General features: G+C 38.2%; 1 protein-coding gene across 6 annotated transcripts in view; it reads left to right on the top strand.

Annotated features, from left to right (window-relative positions):
• The first annotated feature begins 869 nt into the window (after nt 1–869).
• The window catches only part of LOC107657067 (syntaphilin-like), a 16229-nt gene continuing 9224 nt past the window's right edge, over nt 870–7874 (top strand). For 4 of the 6 annotated variants that reach the window (XM_016445082.1, XM_016445080.1, XM_016445081.1 and 1 more), the window contains exon 1: nt 2772–2988. The gene's annotated coding sequence lies outside the window, so the exon portion shown is untranslated. Of the gene's footprint in view, nt 1081–2771; nt 2989–7874 lie in introns of those variants that run through there. The other 2 variants (XM_016445078.1, XM_016445079.1) reach the window with 2 other exon arrangements.

Here is a 7874-nt window from a genome sequence, read left to right as displayed (position 1 = left end):
AAGGGTTACCTTGATTACTACCGCATCGAAGAGCACACTGTCAAAAGTGATTTCACATCATTCTATTCAAAATGTTTGCTTCTTTTCTATTTAACTTTTCTCTAATCGACTTTGATATTTACCTCTTGATTTCTTCTTCAGTAACTAAGTACAATGAACTTTTCTGCAGGTTGTAACCACGTTTACTTTTAAAATGTAAAGACAGCCCCCCCAAAAATGTGTTTGGATGAAGGGGGAAATGTCTTGAAAGCAAAACAGCCTTCTTTTAATAGTCTACATAGGCCTATTTTAATAGCGTTTCAGTAAACACAAACCATATTCGAAGTTAGAGCATTCAATAATAGACTGCTTGGGTGCTTTCCGCTCGAAAATATAAAAAAATAAATATTTATTCTAGATCAGGGCTGTCCAAACTCGGTCCTGGAGGGCCGGTGTCCTGCAGAGTTTAGCTCCAACTTGCCTCAACACACCTGACTGGAAGTTTCTATGCCTAGTAAGAGCTTGATTAGCTGGTTCAGGTGTGTTTAATTAGGGTTGGAGCTAAACTCTGCAGGACACCGGCCCTCCAGGACCGAGTTTGGAAAGCCCTGTTCTAGATTTTCGAAAAATACAAATATTTCATTATGTCATTATTTATCTTTTTATATTTACAGTTTTGACAGTTGGCGTTTTGGTGATTGGGCGTCAAAAGACAATTCGGTTGCGGTCACATTAAGACTATCTGAACATTACTGACAACAATTCCTTTAAAATGTTAACCCTCGGAAATAATGAAACGGAACATAACACCGCATGTCCTCACAACTTAAAGTGGTCTGGTCCCCTTTAAGGAGATCGTCGTAATATTACGCATCTGCTTTCATATCAGCCATCGTCTTCCCTCACCAGGCTCTCAAACAAACCTCACGCGCCAGAATCCCTCTCATTGTCAACAGCAGCACCCGCCCCGTCGACTCGCCCACCCGAGCAGCGGAGCACCGCTGTGGCGGAGTCCTTGACGGGGACGTGCACCCGGGTAATAACGACAAAACTGCTGTTTACATGAATGCAAGCTGATTCTCTCCGGTTTGCTGCAACCAGGTAAATGTCAAATGTTTTGCATTGCAGTATGACGGGCGAATCCTGATGTATCGTTGTAGCGAAGGACTCCTGCATTTCCCGTGTGTAGCACAAACCAAGGACTGTGACGCGCCAGGTATAGGGTTTATATGATGTCTGAATGTACCGAGCGAAACTATATGTCACATTCGCACGCTAAATGGTGTTTATTTGCACCGTGTGTTTCGCACACATTTTGGGTTTCGGTGTTTCGATGTGCGCGCGCACAGCAGATGTTTCCCTGCAGCGAGCATGCGTGTGCATCTTGCTTTTGTTTTGGTATTGCGCTTTCATACTATTCTAATATAGGGCTGTGTTTTCATAACTTATCATTTGTCGTTCTCTAGCCCTGAGTAATGCTTTATTTCTAATTTGGTTTCAGCGCGTCGGCTTGCGCTGAGTCGTGACAGGGACAGTGTAGTTTTAGGGCCTAGGGTGCAGTATGACCTTGAATCCCTGTAAGGACTTGCGGACTGCAGAGAAAGTGTCCTTAAAAGTGGATTTGTGAAGATCTAAAAAGATCATCATGTGTAGTCTTTATCACAACCAAGCAAGTTTACATTATTTCGAACATATTAAAGCAGGTGAAACTGCACAGTGTGTCTCATAGTGCATCACTATAATCTCTTTACTCTCTCTGGTAATTATCACCTACTCCTTTGCACAGGATGCTATTTGTTGCAAGTAGACTTGCCATTGAGGCTGCTTGCCTTGTGGTTGTGTAATGTCACCGTGCCGTCCCGTCTGTCTATCTCACCACAAACACATAAGCTAGGAAAGCCAATCACACCACTTGTGGCGCTTACATTCTAGAATAGTGGCTGAATGGCTGTCTCCATGACAACTGCTCTACATCTTCTCAGCATGCAGGCCAATCTTCCAAAGCATTTCCTTACTACATTGGTGCTACAATGAGCATACTCAATAATATATTTCACTCTGTAGGGTGAATGCACTTAAATTTATTCTTCTCTCAATACCTGTCTTAACATGTCTTACAATAGTAAGGAAATATGAATATTTTAATCAATAATTAAAATAAATCTGAAGTAAAATATAATTTAAAAAACTCAAAGCTGAAAATTAGAAATGAAATAACTGATCAACCATCTAAGTGACTAGCAATAAACTGAAATAGGTTTAAGCTGAAGTACTAAAATTATTTAAATGAAAACTAAAACTGAAATCAAATAAATTACTAATTATTTAACTCACATTAAAATTAAAAGTTTATACTGTAAATGTCCTGCAGAGTTTAGCTCCAACTTGCCTCAACACACCTGACTGGAAGTTTCTATGCCTAGTAAGAGCTTGATTAGCTGGTTCAGGTGTGTTTAATTAGGGTTGGAGCTAAACTCTGCAGGACACCGGCCCTCCAGGACCGAGTTTGGAAAGCCCTGTTCTAGATTTTCGAAAAATACAAATATTTCATTATGTCATTATTTATCTTTTTATATTTACAGTTTTGACAGTTGGCGTTTTGGTGATTGGGCGTCAAAAGACAATTCGGTTGCGGTCACATTAAGACTATCTGAACATTACTGACAACAATTCCTTTAAAATGTTAACCCTCGGAAATAATGAAACGGAACATAACACCGCATGTCCTCACAACTTAAAGTGGTCTGGTCCCCTTTAAGGAGATCGTCGTAATATTACGCATCTGCTTTCATATCAGCCATCGTCTTCCCTCACCAGGCTCTCAAACAAACCTCACGCGCCAGAATCCCTCTCATTGTCAACAGCAGCACCCGCCCCGTCGACTCGCCCACCCGAGCAGCGGAGCACCGCTGTGGCGGAGTCCTTGACGGGGACGTGCACCCGGGTAATAACGACAAAACTGCTGTTTACATGAATGCAAGCTGATTCTCTCCGGTTTGCTGCAACCAGGTAAATGTCAAATGTTTTGCATTGCAGTATGACGGGCGAATCCTGATGTATCGTTGTAGCGAAGGACTCCTGCATTTCCCGTGTGTAGCACAAACCAAGGACTGTGACGCGCCAGGCACAGGGTTTATATAATATCTGAACGCACAGAGCAAAAATATATTTCACATTCGCACGCTAAATGGTGTTTATTTGCACCGTGTGTTTCGCACACATTTTGGGTTTCGGTGTTTCGATGTGCGCGCGCACAGCAGATGTTTCCCTGCAGCGAGCATGCGTGTGCATCTTGCTTTTGTTTTGGTATTGCGCTTTCATACTATTCTAATATAGGGCTGTGTTTTCATAACTTATCATTTGTCGTTCTCTAGCCCTGAGTAATGCTTTATTTCTAATTTGGTTTCAGCGCGTCGGCTTGCGCTGAGTCGTGACAGGGACAGTGTAGTTTTAGGGCCTAGGGTGCAGTATGACCTTGAATCCCTGTAAGGACTTGCGGACTGCAGAGAAAGTGTCCTTAAAAGTGGATTTGTGAAGATCTAAAAAGATCATCATGTGTAGTCTTTATCACAACCAAGCAAGTTTACATTATTTCGAACATATTAAAGCAGGTGAAACTGCACAGTGTGTCTCATAGTGCATCACTATAATCTCTTTACTCTCTCTGGTAATTATCACCTACTCCTTTGCACAGGATGCTATTTGTTGCAAGTAGACTTGCCATTGAGGCTGCTTGCCTTGTGGTTGTGTAATGTCACCGTGCCGTCCCGTCTGTCTATCTCACCACAAACACATAAGCTAGGAAAGCCAATCACACCACTTGTGGCGCTTACATTCTAGAATAGTGGCTGAATGGCTGTCTCCATGACAACTGCTCTACATCTTCTCAGCATGCAGGCCAATCTTCCAAAGCATTTCCTTACTACATTGGTGCTACAATGAGCATACTCAATAATATATTTCACTCTGTAGGGTGAATGCACTTAAATTTATTCTTCTCTCAATACCTGTCTTAACATGTCTTACAATAGTAAGGAAATATGAATATTTTAATCAATAATTAAAATAAATCTGAAGTAAAATATAATTTAAAAAACTCAAAGCTGAAAATTAGAAATGAAATAACTGATCAACCATCTAAGTGACTAGCAATAAACTGAAATAGGTTTAAGCTGAAGTACTAAAATTATTTAAATGAAAACTAAAACTGAAATCAAATAAATTACTAATTATTTAACTCACATTAAAATTAAAAGTTTATACTGTAAACAATATAACATTGATTCTTTCATTAAAGAAAGCTTAAAAAAAGAAGCTTTTTTAAAATTCCATCCACCACCAGTGTTTTTGATCATTTCACAAAAGTAATGGCACCCAGAATATTTTGTTGTATGAATATCTGAACATGCAATATGTCAAAACAAAGAACAGAGCCTCTGCTTCTAAGCAAAAAAATAAATAAAAAACTTTTATTCTAGCTTCATGCAATCTTCTTTTCATCAACACTTGAATGTGGGTAAGTTTCATGAAAAAAGCAATATTTTGAACAAAAAGCTGAGAAAATTGCTTTTTTGTAAAAGACTACATCTGGATCAGATTCAGAATGATGATCAAAACATAGATGGAATTGATTGCTTCCATCAACACATCCAAAGCTTGCACGGTTTGATTTATATAATGATTCATGTTTGATGATCGCGTTATTTCACATATGCATCTGCTTACATACGCGATAGCTCGTTTCTGCTTCTTCTTCACCATGTTTTGATCTAGGGATTCAGTACTCTTTCAGAAGATGCATAATAGCGCCTCCTGCCGTACACCAGTGAAATCACGGAAAGCCAGAAAATTCCGTCAATGGCGGGGAAAGAGTTAAAGGGTTCATTCACCCCAAAATGAAAATTCTGTCATCGTTTGCTCACCCTCCACTTGTTCCAAAGCTGTATGAGTTTCTTTCTTCTGTTGAACACAGAAGAAGACATTTTGAAGAATGTTGGTAACCAAACAGTTGACGGTAACCACAGACTTCCATAGTATGAAAACAAATACTGTCAACTGGAACTCATACAGGTTTGGAACAATTTGAGGGTGAATAAATGATGACAGAGGTTTTTTTATTTTTGGGTGAACTATCCCTTTTAGTTAATCCTAAACTAGTATGGAATGACATTGATGTAGCCATTTGGATCTTACTTAAATCAAAACAATGGCAATGACAAATCATCAGAAAGTGTCCCACTTTACCTAAATTAATTCTCTATATTGACATTAAACATGGTGTATTTCATATTTGTAATTGCTTGTGAGATAAATGTAATATTGATTACTGCTTTTGTATAGATATACTTAAGCTGATTGCACTGATTACAACTACTGAGTTTGATTCACTTCAGAGCATTCATGCTGCATTTATCCATCCACACTGGATGCATTTAGCTCCATTCAATCCACTGACTGAGTGATCACTGCTCTCTTAGGACCCATGAGGGATGTCCTGATAAATGACTTCATAATCAAATTAGTTCTGATCATTTCCTAATCCATCTTAATCTAGCTCCCATTAGATTTAGGCAAACATAAGATGGGCCCAATCATTTTCGTTGTTGGAGGTACCAGATTTATTAAAGGAATAGTTCTGTAAGAAAGCATTCTGATAGTATTTATTAATTTTTTTTTGTTTCATGCCAAACCTGATTTTCTTTCTTCTGTAACAAAAAAAAAAAAGTATATATTTTGAAGACTCTACACGGGTCTTTTTCCATACAATAATAGTGACCACAACTGCTAACCTAAGGATTTGTTTATGAATTAAACTGATGAACTCAATGATTCTTGAGTTAAATAATGTGAATTCAGTGTTAATTTAATGTTTTTTATATACACTGAACAAAATTATAAATGCAACACTTTTGTTTTTGCCCCCATTTTTCATGAGCTGAACTCAAAGATCTAAGACTTTTTCTATGTACACAAAAGGTCTATTTCTCTCAAATATTGTTCACAAATCTGTCTAAATCTGTGTTAGTGAGCACTTCTCCTTTGCCGAGATAATCCATCCACCTCACAGGTGTGGCATATCAGGATGCTGATTAGACAGCATGATTATTGCACAGGTGTGCCTTAGGCTGGCCACAATAAAAGGCCACTCTAAAATGTGCAGTTTTACTGTATTGGGGGGTCCGGGGGGGTCCGAAAACCAGTCAGTATCTGGTGTGACCACCATTTGCCTCACGCAGGCCACTCGATCCACAACGTTGACATCAGCAAACCGCTCACCCACACGACACCATACACGCTGTATATGTGATAAAACTGAACATTTTAGAGTGGCCTTTTTATTGTGGCCAGCCTAAGGCACTTTCTTCAGACATTTCTGCTTAATTTATGAGCCACACACTATAGCCAAAAAAGCCATTACCCAGGATTTGTGCTCCAAATCATGCAGTCATTATATGTAAGCTATAAAAGTTCATTTTCCATTTGATTAATGATCTGAATATTAATTCATTTATTTGTGTATTTATTTGAAATGATAGAGTTTGCTGATGATTTAAAATATGAGAGAGACTGAGAATGTAGTCTTCTGCATCGGTGCAGAGTTCAAACAGATAGATCTAACAGCTGCGCTCTACGTTATGACTCACACTGCACCAGAGGGAGTTGAGACCACACTGTCCCGATACTGACTCGGCGACTGCACATTTTCCCAAAAAAATGTATTAGATCCCTGTTTATTAATTCATAATATTGTTATTTATTAATAATATAATTGGACTGTTTAATGAGCTTTTATCATTTTTACTTGCATTTAGTTTTTCAAATAATATTTATTTATTTTTTATTTCAGCTTTATTTTAATTAATGAACATGTTTTTTTATTGTTTTAGTTAACAATAACTACACTGGTCTGTTTTGTTCATTCTCATCACCCAGCCAACCCCGAGTGCAAAAATGAAGGTCATGTCATTATGGTGAAGGATTGAGTTGCTTATTATGAGGAGCATACTGCAGTGTTGCTTATACTAAGCTGTGCCGATTCCTTTTTAATTATTTAGATCATTAATCTTCTTTTCCATCAGCATGTGTCTCAGGATGCCCACTGTAGCAGAAATCACTGCTTTTTCTCATTTTGTCATTTGTCTGTTTCTCTCGTATTAAATATTCTAGCTGCATCAGGGATGAAAACATTTTTAAAGCTTCTGGCGGGTCTTGATTTCACGGAGTAGTCTGATTGTGAAAGTTAAAGCTCTATTATTTCTGTTGTCGAGCTTTGCATCAGCGCAGAGTCAGAGACCAGCCAGTCTATGTCAGCACAATGTTAAATATATTACAGCTCTGCAAGCAATGCTGCTGCCAGGTCTGCTGAGTGTGAAGAGGTCAGATAGATTAGATGAAATGGACAGATTCTAATGTTTCCTTTTGACATTGATGTAAGAAATAAAAATGCAAACATTTAGGTAATGTTTTAAAGGGGCAGTTCACCTAAAAGTGAAGCCTTTTTGAAATTATTCATTCTTTCTTCTGTGGAACATGGAAAAGAAATGCATTTTCAAAACACAACATTTAAAAAAAAAATATATATTTTATTTTCCACAGACCAAAGAAAGTCATTCAGGTTTGGAATGGATCGACATGGAGGGTGAGTAATGAGTGAACAGAATTTCACTTTTTGGGTGAACTATCCCTTTAATAGCATTATAGTGTGGCAACAAACTTGAAATATTTCTTTTTTAGAATGTACGTAGTTAGGAAACTGCTGTTATGTGAATGAGACAAGGGTTGATACATGGTTTGAGATTTAAAGGGGTCATATGATGCGATTTCAATTTTTTCTTTCTCTTTGGAGTGTTACAAGCTCTTGGTGCATAAAGAAGATCTGTAAAGTTGCAAAGACT

The sequence above is a fragment of the Sinocyclocheilus anshuiensis genome, unplaced genomic scaffold (assembly GCF_001515605.1).
Source record: "Sinocyclocheilus anshuiensis isolate Anshui unplaced genomic scaffold, SAMN03320099.WGS_v1.1 scaffold1453, whole genome shotgun sequence".
In the NCBI taxonomy this organism is placed as follows: Eukaryota; Metazoa; Chordata; class Actinopteri; order Cypriniformes; family Cyprinidae; genus Sinocyclocheilus; species Sinocyclocheilus anshuiensis.
The sequence above is the reverse complement of the archived record's forward strand: the minus strand, read 5'-3'. Positions and strand labels throughout refer to the sequence as shown.